The sequence below is a fragment of the Nicotiana tabacum genome, chromosome 20 (genome assembly GCF_000715075.1).
Source record: "Nicotiana tabacum cultivar K326 chromosome 20, ASM71507v2, whole genome shotgun sequence".
NCBI lineage: Eukaryota > Viridiplantae > Streptophyta > Magnoliopsida > Solanales > Solanaceae > Nicotiana > Nicotiana tabacum.
Window position 1 is genome coordinate 162,343,398 of NC_134099.1, and position 13,917 is coordinate 162,357,314.

A 13,917-nucleotide genomic window follows, 5' to 3' on the forward strand; every position below is an offset into this window, starting at 1 on the left:
ACGAGTTAGACCTAAAATCATATGTAAAAAACAAAAATATTTTCAAAGATTACAATCTCTTGATATTCATGTGAATCCTAGTGATAAGAACGAAAGAGTTTAAAATCTATATAGGTCATACTAATTAGAATATTTAGTTTTACTCATGTTAGTGCATTCATTAATTTTAAACACAATATTAACCAAGAATTTTTTAATTTTGTAAAAATACTTATATTGTATATATAATATTAAATTTCTTATGTTTGTATATATATCTATATTAGATGATAAATTTCACTGACTTCTTTACGTTTATTTTTTATTTTTATTTTTTGAATTCTCTGGATAAAAATTAAGCCAGGTACTTAGCTAGTTGGTACTATTACTAAGTTATTAAATGAAAATGTTTCATATTTCAAATGATTGTACCATTGCAACCCCCAACAGGAATGTACAAGGGCAAAGCTACAGCCTATCACGGGTGGTCAATTGTGTTAGGACCGAAAAAAGTCACGTGTCATGTGGAAGCTAGCAAATGCGAACCTTGAACGACGATAAATTATACAACAAAAAAGAAATACCAAAAGAGACACAAACATATAATGTGGTTCGGTCAACTGACATACGTCCACAACGGAGATGAGCAATCCACTATAATAAAAAGAGAGTACAAAATACCGAGAGAACAACCTCACGAAGAAGCAAACACAAGTGATACACTAACACTTGTCCCGTAAAGTTCTCCCCCTAAACAAGACTCTCAAGCCCCCTATGGTTACATTGTGGATGCTACTGAATCAGAAAGAAAGATCCTCAATTTATAGAACTCCAAACATTTTCCTACAAGAAAAAGGACTAGCCAAATCTAGAAGAATTATAATTTCCTTCTACAAAAAGGAAAACCAAATTAAGGTAATTATATTTCCCTTTTCCTTCAACAAATAGAAAAACCAAATATAGTAAGAAAATTATGGCAAACACCTAACAAATTGACCACCCTTCGTCGAAAAATTACACTATGTCTATAAGTAAAATATTAGGTTTTAGAGGTATATAACATATATTGAACACCCTTTATCGGAGAACTTTTTTTCACTTCTTTCAAGTTTGAACACCTTTAGAGAAATTTCTGGCTGCCACTAACAACCGTTATCTACCAAAGGCATATATTCAGGTCCTAATTAAGTTATTGTGATCAAGGTATATGTATTGGGGAAAAACTGAGTTTATATTAAAAGATGATGTGGCATGACACGTGGATTAGTTAAATGGTCAAAGCGCAACAATTGACTAAGAGGCACGGATGGAAACAGCCACGGGAAGAAGAATTTAAATAGGCACGAGACGACGTATAGATACGAGTCTCGTACCAATTTAAATTATTTACAGCCAACGGATAGAAGGCATTGAAAGCAAAGATCTGATGACAGAAAGGAGTCCAAATTCATTATTAAATACTTGATACGTTACGAAATTGGTATTTAATAGGAATGATTGTATAACGGCTTATTTAATGTCATTTATTACTCATGATTATATCATTAAAGCTGAGGCTTCATTCCTTTACCTAGAATTATCTATAAAAGGAAGAAGTATCATCATTTGTAAGGACACGGAATACTATTGAGAATTTATTGAAATACACATTTATTTGCTTTTTTAACATCGTTCTCAAAAGTATTTTATTTTTGTCTCCTGATTATCAGTAACCCGAATTTCTTTTTAGCTTTGACCAAAGACTCAGATTTTTGGTTAAACAAATTGGTTCCGTTACCGGGAATCTGATAATCTTTCCTTTTAAGCTATATCTTATCAATTGTCGTCACCATGTCAAACAACAACGCCGACAACAATAGTAATAACACATTGGGAAACCATGAGAATCAAATACATCAAAATCAAGATAACGTGGTTCCCTCTCCTCTAAATTCACCACGTCAATCTCGTGAAGGCACTCCTGTTACTGAATCCCGTGCTGATCAACAAGAGCAATCTGAACATTTTGAAGGAGTTACAACTGAAGCTTTGCAAAAGCTAATTGATGCACAGGTCGGCAAAGCTCTTCAGGCACTTGTTAGTCGATTGCCTGCTGCGCCACCTACACCAACTCCTAATAATAATACATTGGAGAACCCCCGTTCTGGTCTTGATAATTCTGGAAACGGAGCAACCCCCAGTGAACCACAAGAAGGGGGACCAGGTAATTTAAATAATTCGTATTTGCAAAATTTAGTACTAACCTTGCAGAAACAGCTTAAGGAACAAAATGAGCGTATTGAACAAATCCCTGGAGTTCCACCTGTAATAAAAGGAGTAGACATGGACAAATACTCACAACAACCATGGAAGCCTAGTGCTGCTCCCCTTCCAATTCCGAAAAAGTTCAAAATGCCTGACATCCCGAAATATGATGGTACTACAGACCCATGTGACCACGTGACTGCATTTACAACCGGCGTAAAAGGCAACGACTTGACCAAACAAGAAATTGAATCAGTATTGGTCAAGAAATTTGGAGAAACACTCACCAAGGGTTCATTAACCTGGTATTCTCTTTTATCTGAAAATTCTATTAATTCTTTTGCTGAGCTTGCAGATTCTTTTATTAAATAACATTCGGGAGCACAAAAGGTTGAGAAAAGGATGGAAGACATTTTCAAAATCAAACAAGGGGATTCGGAGTTGCTTAGAAACTTCGTTGATAGATTCTAGCGTGAAAGAATGACTCTACCTCGTGTGCCTGACAATTGGGCTGCTATAGCTTTTGCAAGTAATTTAAATGACAAAAGTTCTGAAGCCACGAGACGACTCAAAGAAAGTCTTCGAGAATTTCCTGCAACCACATGGAATGATGTTTACAACAGGTATAGCACGAAGCTGCGAATCGAAGAAGATACCGTACCTAAGCTCAATCATGAAGAAAGGGGTGGTACCCGAAGGTCAGAAACCGAAAAAAGATCAGGTAAAAACAGGTACGATCCATATATGGGACCCGCAGGAAAGGACCCACGTTTGAAACAAGATAGCCAGCAATATGATCAAAAATCGAGGAACCGGGATTCTGGCTCTTCTTCAAAGTTCAGGAATGATCGGAACAGACAAGAATCACGAGATGATGACAGGAGTTTAAAGGCACGATTCGGTGGATATAATTTTAATGTCTCTACCTCCGAGCTCGTAGCTGTTTTAAAAAGCATGGGAGATAAGGTACGGTGGCCAAAAGAGATGCGGTCAAATCCAAGTAGACGCAATCCGGATCATTGGTGCGAATTTCACAACGATCACGGGCACAAAACTTCAGAATGCAGATTCCTGCAGAGTGAAGTGGATCATTTATTGAAGCAAGGGCACCTCACTGAGTTATTTAGTGAGAAAGGGAAACAAGCTTATATGAAAAACAGACAAGAGCCACCACAACCTCCTTCACCCAAGAGGACAGTGAATGTCATAAGCGGGGGAGAGGACATTCACGATGTAACCTACACAGCCTCCAATAAGGTTTCTAAGGTAACAATTACACACGGGAAACGGGTGCGGCAGGTCCTTGAAAATGAAAGTATTTCGTTCAATGACGCAGATACCGAAGGAGTGACAACTCCACATAATGACGCACTGGTAATATCTTTACTTGTACATGATACTAATGTAAAACGAGTTTTGATTTATCCAGGGAGTTCTGTAAATATTATATTACTAAGGGTACTACGAGAAATGCAAGCTGAAGACAAAATGATACCCAAGGCGCATACCTTGTCAGGCTTTGACAATTCAAGTGTAGTAACAAAAGGTGAGGTATTTCTAACAACTTTTGATATGGGTGTTGTGAAGGAAACTAAATTTCAGGTAGTTGATATGGAAATGGCCTACAATATGATCATGGGGAGACCATGGATACACGATATGGACGTTGTCCCATCAACTCTACATCAGGTTATTAAATTCCCATCACCATGGGGAATTTGCCAAATTCGTGGGGATCAGCAGATGGCTAAAAGTGTCAACGCTGTAACAAGTACGAGCGCCGAAAATAAAGAAAAGTAGCAATTACAGGAAACAGTTGAAGGTAAAAAAGATCAAACTTCAACTGAACAGGAAAAGACGGATTTGGACTCAAGACCTGACACAATTCAAGAACCTGAAGAAAATGAAAGCATCAAAACGACAATTGAAGAGCTTGAGGCAGTGATGTTATTTGATCAATGGCCTGAACGGAAGGTTTATGTCGGGGCCAATTTAAGCACGAACATGCGAGGTATGATAATCGAATTTTTAAAAGCTAACTTAGACTACTTTGCTTGGTCCCACGCTGACATGACAAGGATTCCACCAAATGTGATGACTCACAAACTCAATGAGGACCCTTCTTTCACACCAATAAAGCAAAAGAAACGGAAACAAGGTGCTTTCAAGAACCAGGTGATTCAGGATGAAGTCCAAAAATTATTAAAAATCGGATCAATCTGTGAGGTAAAATATCCTACTTGGTTAGCTAATACGGTGGTCGTACCCAAGAAAAATGGTAAGTGGCGTGTTTGTGTAGATTATACCGATTTAAATAAAGCCTGTCCAAAAGATTCCTTTCTCTTACCGCATATAGACCAACTGATTGATGCAACCGCAGGTCATGAACTTTTAAGTTTTTTAGATGCATACTCAGGATATAATCAAATTAAAATGGATCCTGGTGATGAAGAAAAAACTTCTTTCATCACAGACAGTGGGACTTACTGTTATAAAGTAATGCCCTTTGGCCTCAAAAATGTTGGGGCAACCTATCAAAGGTTGGTCACCAAAATGTTCCAAGAACATTTAGGGAAAACAATGGAGGTATATATAGACGATATGCTCGTCAAAACCCAGCATCTCACGATCATATTTCTCATCTATCTGTTACTTTTGAAATTTTGCGAAAATTTAATATGAAACTCAACCCAGAAAAATGTGCATTTGGAGTTGCATCAGGTAAGTTTTTGGGTTTTCTTATTTCTAATTGTGGTATTGAAGTGAATCCTTCTCAGATCAAAGCAATAGAAGAAATCCCGGATATACTTACTAATAAAAAGGAAGTACAAAGATTAACGGGAAGAATTGCAGCTTTGGGGAGATTTATTTCCAAATCCTCGGAAAGGTGTTTTAAGTTTTTCTCTGCACTTAAAAAGCAAGATCATTTTGAATGGAATGAAGATTGTCAACAAGCCCTTAGAAATTTGAAAGCTTATTTGTCAAACCACCGTTGTTGGCAAAACCGAAGGTGGGGGAAAACTTCTCATTTATCTGGCCGTATCTGAAGTCGCAGTAAGTGCTGTTTTAGTCCGCGAGGACCAAGGTAAACAATCTCCTATTTATTATGTAAGTAAGTCCTTATTGGAAGCTGAGACACGATACCCACAGCTAGAAAAATTAGCATTAGCTTTGATCATGGCATCTAGAAAGTTAAGACTTTATTTTCAATGTCATCCCATTGTAGTAGTTACTGCTTTTCCACTTCGAAATATTTTGCATAAACACGAACTTTCAGGAAGATTAGAAAAATGGACTATAGAACTAAGTGAGTATGAAGTTATTTATCAACCCAGGACCGCTATAAAGTCTCAAGTACTAGCTGATTTCGTGGCTGATTTTAGCCAGGGGATGCATTTAGAAGCAGAAAAAGAATTACTAGTTTTTAATGGTGCGAACCCGGGACTTGGGTTTTATACACTGACGGTTCATCTAATGTAAAAGGGGCAGGCCTAGGAATAGTCCTCGTACCACTTGCAGGTGAGACCATTAGACAGGCTATAAAATGTCATTCTATAACTAACAATGAAGCAGAGTATGAGGCTGTAATTGCAGGTTTAGAATTGGCACGAGAACTCGGCATAACACAGATTATAATCAAGAGTGATTCTCAACTCGTGGTTAATCAGATGCTGGGGACTTATACAGCCAGAGAGTCACGAATGCAAGAATACCTCGCAAAGGTACGGGAGTTAATAAAGCAATTCCAAACTTGGAAAGTAGTGCAGATCCCAAGAGATGAGAATGTAGAGGCAGATGTTTTAGCAAACCTTGCATCCGCAGCAGACGTGGCAAACAATACAGATGCTTCAGTCATACATCTATTTCATTCCGTTCTTGAACCTGATAAAAACGAGGTAAATTTTAATCATCTAACATGGGATTGGAGAAATGAAATTGTTGCCTTTTTACAGCACGGAACCGTGCCTAATGACAAAGGAAAGGCTTACGCGCTTCGCAAAAAAGCTGCACGATATTGTTTATATCAAGGAAATCTTTATCGAAAGATGTTCGGTGGACCACTAGCAAGGTGTCTCGGACCCTCTCAAACCGAATATGTCATGAGAGAAGTACATGAAGGACATTGTGGGAATCACGCAGGAGGACAGTTACTGGTAAGAACGTTAATTCTCACAGGATATTATTGGCCTAAGATGGAAGAAGAGGCAACCAGTTTCGTGTCCAAATGTGATAAATGTCAAAGGTACGACAATAATATGCACAGACCAGCTGAGTTACTACATCCTGTTTTAGCCCCATGGCCCTTTATGAAATGGGGAATGGATATCGTAGGTCCACTTCCACAAGCAAAAGGTCAGGTAAAATTTCTACTTGTACTTACAGATTATTTCACTAAATGGGTAGAAGCAGGGGCATTTAAACAGGTACGAGAAAAAGAAGTTAAAGACTTCATATGGCGAAATATAATATGTCGCTTTGGAGTACCAAAGGAGATCGTGTGTGACAATAGACCACAATTCATTGGAGCACAAGTTACAGAATTTCTTCGAAGTTGGCAGATCAAAAGAATAACGTCTACGCCATATCATCCAGTGGGGAATGGATAAGCAGAATCAACTAACAAAGTTATTATCAATAACTTGAAAAAGAGGTTACAAGATTCAAAAGGTAATTGGCCTGAGGTGTTACCTGAAGTACTATGGGCTTATCGTACAACGACCAAAACAGGCACTGGAGAAACACCATTTTCGATGGTTTATGGTACGAAAGCCTTAATTCCAGTTGAAATAGGTGAGCCAAACACATGATAAGATCAGGCAACGGAGGAATCTAATAATGAAGAGATGTGGGTTAGCCTAGATTTACTTGAAGGAAGAAGAGAAGCTGCTTTGATAAGGATGACAACACAAAAGCAAGTAATAGAACGATATTACAATAGGAAAGCACGCCTCGGATTTTTCAAAATTGGGGACTTCGTGCTTAAAAGGTGTTCCAATCTGCAAAAGCTGCTAACTCAGGAAAGCTAAGTCCAACATGGGAAGGACCATACAAAGTCCGTGGCATTGCGGGAAAAGGAGCATACCAGTTGGAAACAATGGATGGTAAAGTTTTACCCTCACATTGGAATGTTGCCCACTTAAAAAGATATTACTTTTAAGAAAGTACCTACGGTCAGGTATCATCATGTTAAAATTTCTCTCTTGGTTTATTAATATTTTACTAACGATTTTAGATGCTAGGCAAAATATCTTAACTCGTGCCAAATGATGAGTCACAACCTGCAAGGAAAAATGGAGTATTCTTAAATTCCTAGCCCAGGGTTACAATTAATCTGATGGAAATACACACGAGTTAGGCAGTCTTCATCTATAATCGCACCGTCGAGTCCCGTATATCTTTCTGTTTCAGGAAAAGGGCCAAAGTAAAAGAAATAAACAAGTGCTCGAGGCTTCATACTTCACCGCTCAAACACTTGGGGGACTACATATTATACACAGATATGTGTAGAGAAACAGATACGAGTATCGAACAAAAATCGGCCACAAAGAAGCAAGTGTTGAGAAAAAGTTACGAAGTCTTCAGCATTCATGAGAACAACAGAGTCATCTCTCAAACTCATAAACAAAGTCACCTCTCAAACCCTTCTTAATATGTAAAGATATGGTCATGACTATGTACTGAAACAGGTTATGAAGAAAAACCTTGTTTATTTTATGTTATTTACAAATCTGTTACAAGAAAAACAGTTACGAGAAAGTTGTAGATGTATTGTAATACATGTAACAGTCAAACACTTGTTAAAAGTTTATGAATAAAAACTTGCCAAAGTTGTTTCATACAAAACGTGTGTTTTCCTATTTCTTTCATCGTATTATAACACCATTATGAAGTTGAGACGTCTTCTTCATTAAGTGTCGATAAAATAAAAGGGCCCTCTTTTATAAGCCTCATGTTAATAAGTCATGGGAAGAATCAATAAGCATTTTCAAAGGATAAAAATGCTAAACTATTCTATAAGTCCTAAATAAGTAAGGAAAAGGCAAGAATAGAACACATTAAAGTACTAACAAAACTTCTTAATATAATTAAAAAGACTAAGTAGAAATTTAGTCAATAAAAGTTTATACAAGTGCGCCATTATGATAACTGGGGACTTTCACCAAAAAATCCCTTAAAAACTAAGGGATAAAACCATCATCCAATTGAAGGGGTTAGCACATCAGAAGTTGCAATATTAATTTCACTTTCAGCCACAGGCACGATGGCAACTTCTGAAGAAGCAGCAACAGGAACGGTTTCAGCTGAGCTTGAAATGTTAGGATCAATGAGGGAAGCAAGAGTCACGGAAGCTTCAACTTCCACAGACTGAGTCATAGAAGTTTCACCCTCTGAAGCTGGAATTGCAACATTTTCAGCTGAAGCAGGAATTGTAATCCCAATTGTTGCAGTATTCACTTCTTCATTTAAAAGTTCTTCTGTTCCAGGAACTTCAAGTGCAGGAGAAGGAGTATCAGTAGACTGTTGGCTTTTCTCGATGGTATCTACGACTTTGGCCAGTTCAGACTGCAAGTCAAAACCTTCTTGAGCAGCTTCCGTCAAAACATCACGACGAGATTTCAGGAAAGCCCAACTCACTTCTATGTTAAAATTTTCCTCTAGAAGTCCATATTCCTTTTCCCACATAGCAAGATCGTTTTTTAAGATTTGATATTCAGCTAAATGGGAATCAAGGGAAGCTTCAAGAGAAGCATAAGAACTCTTCAAGGCATGAATCTCGTCAGAAGAAGTCTGTAAGTCAGCCTGAGCTTGAGTCAAGCTTTGCACTAACTCTCCTGCATATTCTTCCTTCCTAGCCAAAAGTGCCTTCAGCTCCCTAACTTCTTCACTAGCCCTGGATAATTGTTCTGACAAAGAGCATTCCAAAAGCTCTTTGTCTCTTTTCAATTGGCTTGAAGAGGCTTTGACAGTTGCCAGTTCAGAAGTTAAACCACGGTTTTGCTGCTCCAGGAGATTTTTATCTTCTTGCAACTCCTCTATGGTCCCTTGAGCATTCTCGAACTGCTCCTTCCAATTGGTTGCTTCAAGCTGGGCTCCCCTAGCTATTTCTTCGGCCTCGTGGACAGTCTTTTCAGACTCACGAGCTTTTCTTTCCAGTAGGGAAATTCTTCCCATTAATTTCGTGCCAATAAGTTTAGCCTACAGAGGTAAGTCATTGAAATGAGAGATTGAAGATAATTAAAAAAAAACTTGTTGGTAAAAATACCTTAAAAGTAGAATGAACTACGTCATTCATCAGAGTTAAGCAACTATGTCTCTCCATCTTCTTCTTCTCGATATCTCCAATTAGAGGTTCGAGCCAAACATCGGCTCTGCCGGTCTTCCTCAAGAGGCTATGATTGGCAGGAACCTCCAAAGTAACACTTCTCATAGTCATACTTCCATTGCTAGAACCTGTCTCTGTATGATGAACAGAGGGACGAGGAGCAGTGGAAGGAATGGAAGGAAAAGATGTAGAAACCAACACAGGAGCGGAAGCAGGTGCGATAGAAACAACCAAGGGAACGGATATAGGAGCGGTAGAAACTGGCAAAAGAACGGAAGTCGTCAAAACTGGTAAAGAAATACTTACGGCTGGCAGAGGAATGGAGGAAATAGGAATAAATGAGGAAAGAGGAGCTTCATCAAAAACAGGGCCGAGCTCGCCACTCCCGAAGCCACTGTCAAAAAGATGCTGAATTGACTCATTATTATCTCTTGGTTCGGCGTCCTCGTCAGATTGAATCAAAACAGGCTCGGTGGCGGAGGTACGAGCAGGAGTGTTTTCAATTTCATCATCAATGATTATTCGTCTCCTGACCCTTGGCCTGGTAATTAGGGAGGTACTCTCCTCTTCTTCTTCAGAACTTTCCTTTGTAGCTTTCCTTTTAGGCAGCAAGGCTCGAGCCTTATCCAAATCAAGAGCAGCATTCGCAGACATGCGAATGGCCATAACTACTTCAGCCGTCATTCCTCTAATGCCAAATCCTGATTAAAGGATGGATATACATGATTAAAGTTGAGGAAAAAGTGCTTAACATGTAAAAAAAATTCATATAAAGGGGGATACCATGTGTTTTGACCTTCCAGCCATGTAAGGAAGAAATTGATTTCCAAGTTCTCTGCTCCCTAGAAGCAATCTTCAAAAGTGAGTCTACCCAACCACGAAAGCTGGGAATAGGTTCCACATCTCCCATGGTTGCTACAAAAAACCAAGAAGGGACGAGGTTAAAAACAACTTTCTTTTGAAATTCTCAAAAGTAGGTACGGTAAATAAAAGGAAACCTACGTTCAAAATTCCACTTCTCAGGGAAGGGAATATTTGTTTCGCCAATCAAGTCCACTGTACGGACAGCAACATAACGGATATACCATCCACGATCTTTGTCATCCTCAGGATTTACCAAAACTTTTTTGCTCCTTGCAGTTAAGGTAAAAATCCCATGGCGTATTAAGTTAGGATGGTATAGATGAATGAGGTGAGAAAAGGTGAAATTGACATTGGCCTTGGAGGATAAATATCTCAAACAAGCCACTGTTCTCCACACCAATGGACCGATTTGGGCCAAACAAATTGTAAAGAAACGACAAAAATCGAGAATAACTGGGTCAATCGGAGGATTAAAACCTAAAGTGAAGGGGTAAGTGTAAACAGAAGAATACCCACTTCTAAAAGAAGAAATTCTTTGATTTGGGGAAGGAATTGACATTCGGAGACTATCCTTCCAGTTGCAATCTCTTCTTATGGTGGGGATTGTAAGCTCGGTTACTATTGTTGGGTAAGTATCGGCTCTTTCTAAATTTTTAATTTGTTTTTGAAGAGACGTTTTGTCACTTTCAAAAGACAAATCGCCGGGAACGATATCATCAACTGAGGGTTCTTGAGAAGAATCAAGAATTTCCCTACTTTTAGAAGAAGGGACTTTTGGGATAGAACTCCTTGAAGAAGAACCAGAGGAGCCGCCTCGCGTAGATTCTAACCCTGTTCGAAGCCTACCTCCTCTGCCTCTTCTGTGTCTAACAGGGGTGTTGGGGAATTGATCTAGAATTGGACCTTTTTTACGGTTAGGGTTTGAAGAAGACATTGTTAAGAAGGAAGTATGTGTTGAAGATTTGTGAAGAAGACAAAGGAAGACAAAGTTATGTGTAAAATGGGAACCGTCAACTTTAGAAGTGTAATGATGAAAAGCCTATAATAAAGGCAGCTATCACTTCGTAAATAGTGAGAATGAAGAAGTCTCGAAAAAGGGTATGAATAGCGGAATCAATTAGAAAATGACACATGGGCAGAACATTAAATGGAAAAGACTGCTGAGATGTTAATACTGTCATGAGCATTAATTGTGGCAAAAATTCCTTTTACATGAAGATCCACTTCCCAATTATTTAATTGATAAAAAAATGGAAAGTGGGGGGACTATCTGTATTGGGAAAAAACTGAGTTTATATTAAAAGATGATGTGGCATGACACGTGGATTAGTTAAATGGTCAAAGCGCAGCAATTGACTAAGAGGCACGGATGGAAACAGCCACGGGAAGAAGAATTTAAATAGGCACGAGACGACGTATAGATACGAGTCTCGTACCAATTTAAATTATTTACAGCCAACAGATAGAAGGCATTGAAAGTAAAGATCTGATGACAGAAAGGAGTCCAAATTCATTATTAAATACTTGATACGTTACGAAATTGGTATTTAATAGGAATGATTGTATAACGGCTTATTTAATGTCATTTATTACTCATGATTATATCATTAAAGCTGAGGCTTCATTCATTTACCTAGAATTATCTATAAAAGGAAGAAGTATCATCATTTGTAAGGACACAGAATACTATTGAGAATTTATTGAAATACACATCTATTTGCTTTTTTACCATCGTTCTCAAAAGTATTTTATTTTTGTCTCCTGATTATCAGTAACCCGAATTTCTTTTTAGCTTTGACCAAAGACTCAGATTTTTGGTTAAACAAATTGGTTCCGTTACCGGGAATCTGATAATCTTTCCTTTTAAACTACATCTTATCTATTAGGCGTCACCATGTCAAACAACAATGCCGACAATCGGAAAAAAAAAAATTTCACTTCTTTCAAGTTTGAACACATTTAAGAAAATTCCTAGTTTCGCCGCTAACGATTATCTACCAAAGGCATGCATATATTCAGGTCCTAAGTTACTGTGATCAAGGTGTACTATAACAACCACCACAATACTCATAACTCATTTGTCACATTAAGATTTTCTTGTGCTAGTTATTTCTACATCATTAATTACTGATTTAAAGAAAATATTTAATTTATATCACTTAGAATTTAAATGTTTAAAATGATTTTAATAATGAACGTGCAACACTTTAAAAAAAAGAATTGAGGGAATAAAAAAGAACTTCATACAGTAGATTGCCACTGCCACCGGCAAGCTTAGTTTAGTCAACATATAATTTTGAAAACATAAAAAGACATGCAGGAATTGGTGTGGTATGAACCGTCCAAATCTTGTTTTCTTTTTGACTTGCTAACTCCAATCTTTTAAATTCAATTTTTTTTAAGAATAATTTTCTGGGAAAATCGTGGCCACTATTCTTTGGATACGCACTGGTTAACCTGTTTACTGTACAATAGCTCGCATATCACACATAAAATGTAAAACTGCACTATACAAGTTTGGTGTGACGAGCGTTAACTGAGGAGATTGCGCGTAAAAATCAGAAATAGCCATATTTAGAACTGGTAATTAAAAAAATAGCCATAATTTCAAATGCAATCAAAATTTAGTCATTTTTCATGTAAGATAAAATCTGAACAAAAATACTCTTAAAAATCCGAAAATATTCTAGAACAATATGCTGGAGTTCGGATTTTTTTACATATGAGCTTTCAGCATAATATGCTTGAATTTTATAATGTGTTGGAGTTCCATCATAATATGCTGAAAGTTTATATGCATGAGCTCTATAATCCTGCATATTATGCTGGAAAATTTCGTGTACTGGAGTTCCAGCATAATATGCTGAAAGTTTATACACATGAGCTCCATAATCACGCATATTATGCTGGAATTTTTCGTGTTTTAGTAAAATAGCGACTATTTTTTAATAAATTCACAAATACTGCCTATTTTTCATTACAAATCCGAAGAATGACTAGCCCGTGCTATTTCTAGGGAGATTGCTTCTGAGAAAAATCGATCTCAAGTTTTTCATGTAGAAAATTACTTACCCAACCAAGTCAGTCAACTTATGCAGATCTTATATTAATAAATGCAAATCTGGAAATTCCCAAACTTCACTAAAAGGTAATAAATCATTCCCATGATGCCGCCATCCATCTTCATGAATTTCAAGAAATCAGAGTGACTGAGAGTTAAGGGGGCCTAGATCTGTCCATTGTCTACACAATCTATAATGCTACTACTATTATACTAAATACTAAATTATTGAGTTTAAATTTTGTACATTAATGTTGTAAAGATATTTGTACAATTACATTACTTGATATTTGCACAATCGCATACAAGTCAAACTTTTCTCCAACAGCTTTACATGTTTCGGACTTTTTTGGTTGTCATAACGAAATGTTATTATAAAGAATATATTCCGTCCGTTCGCTTTTACTTGACATGTATATTAAAAATAGATTTTCATTTTTACTTG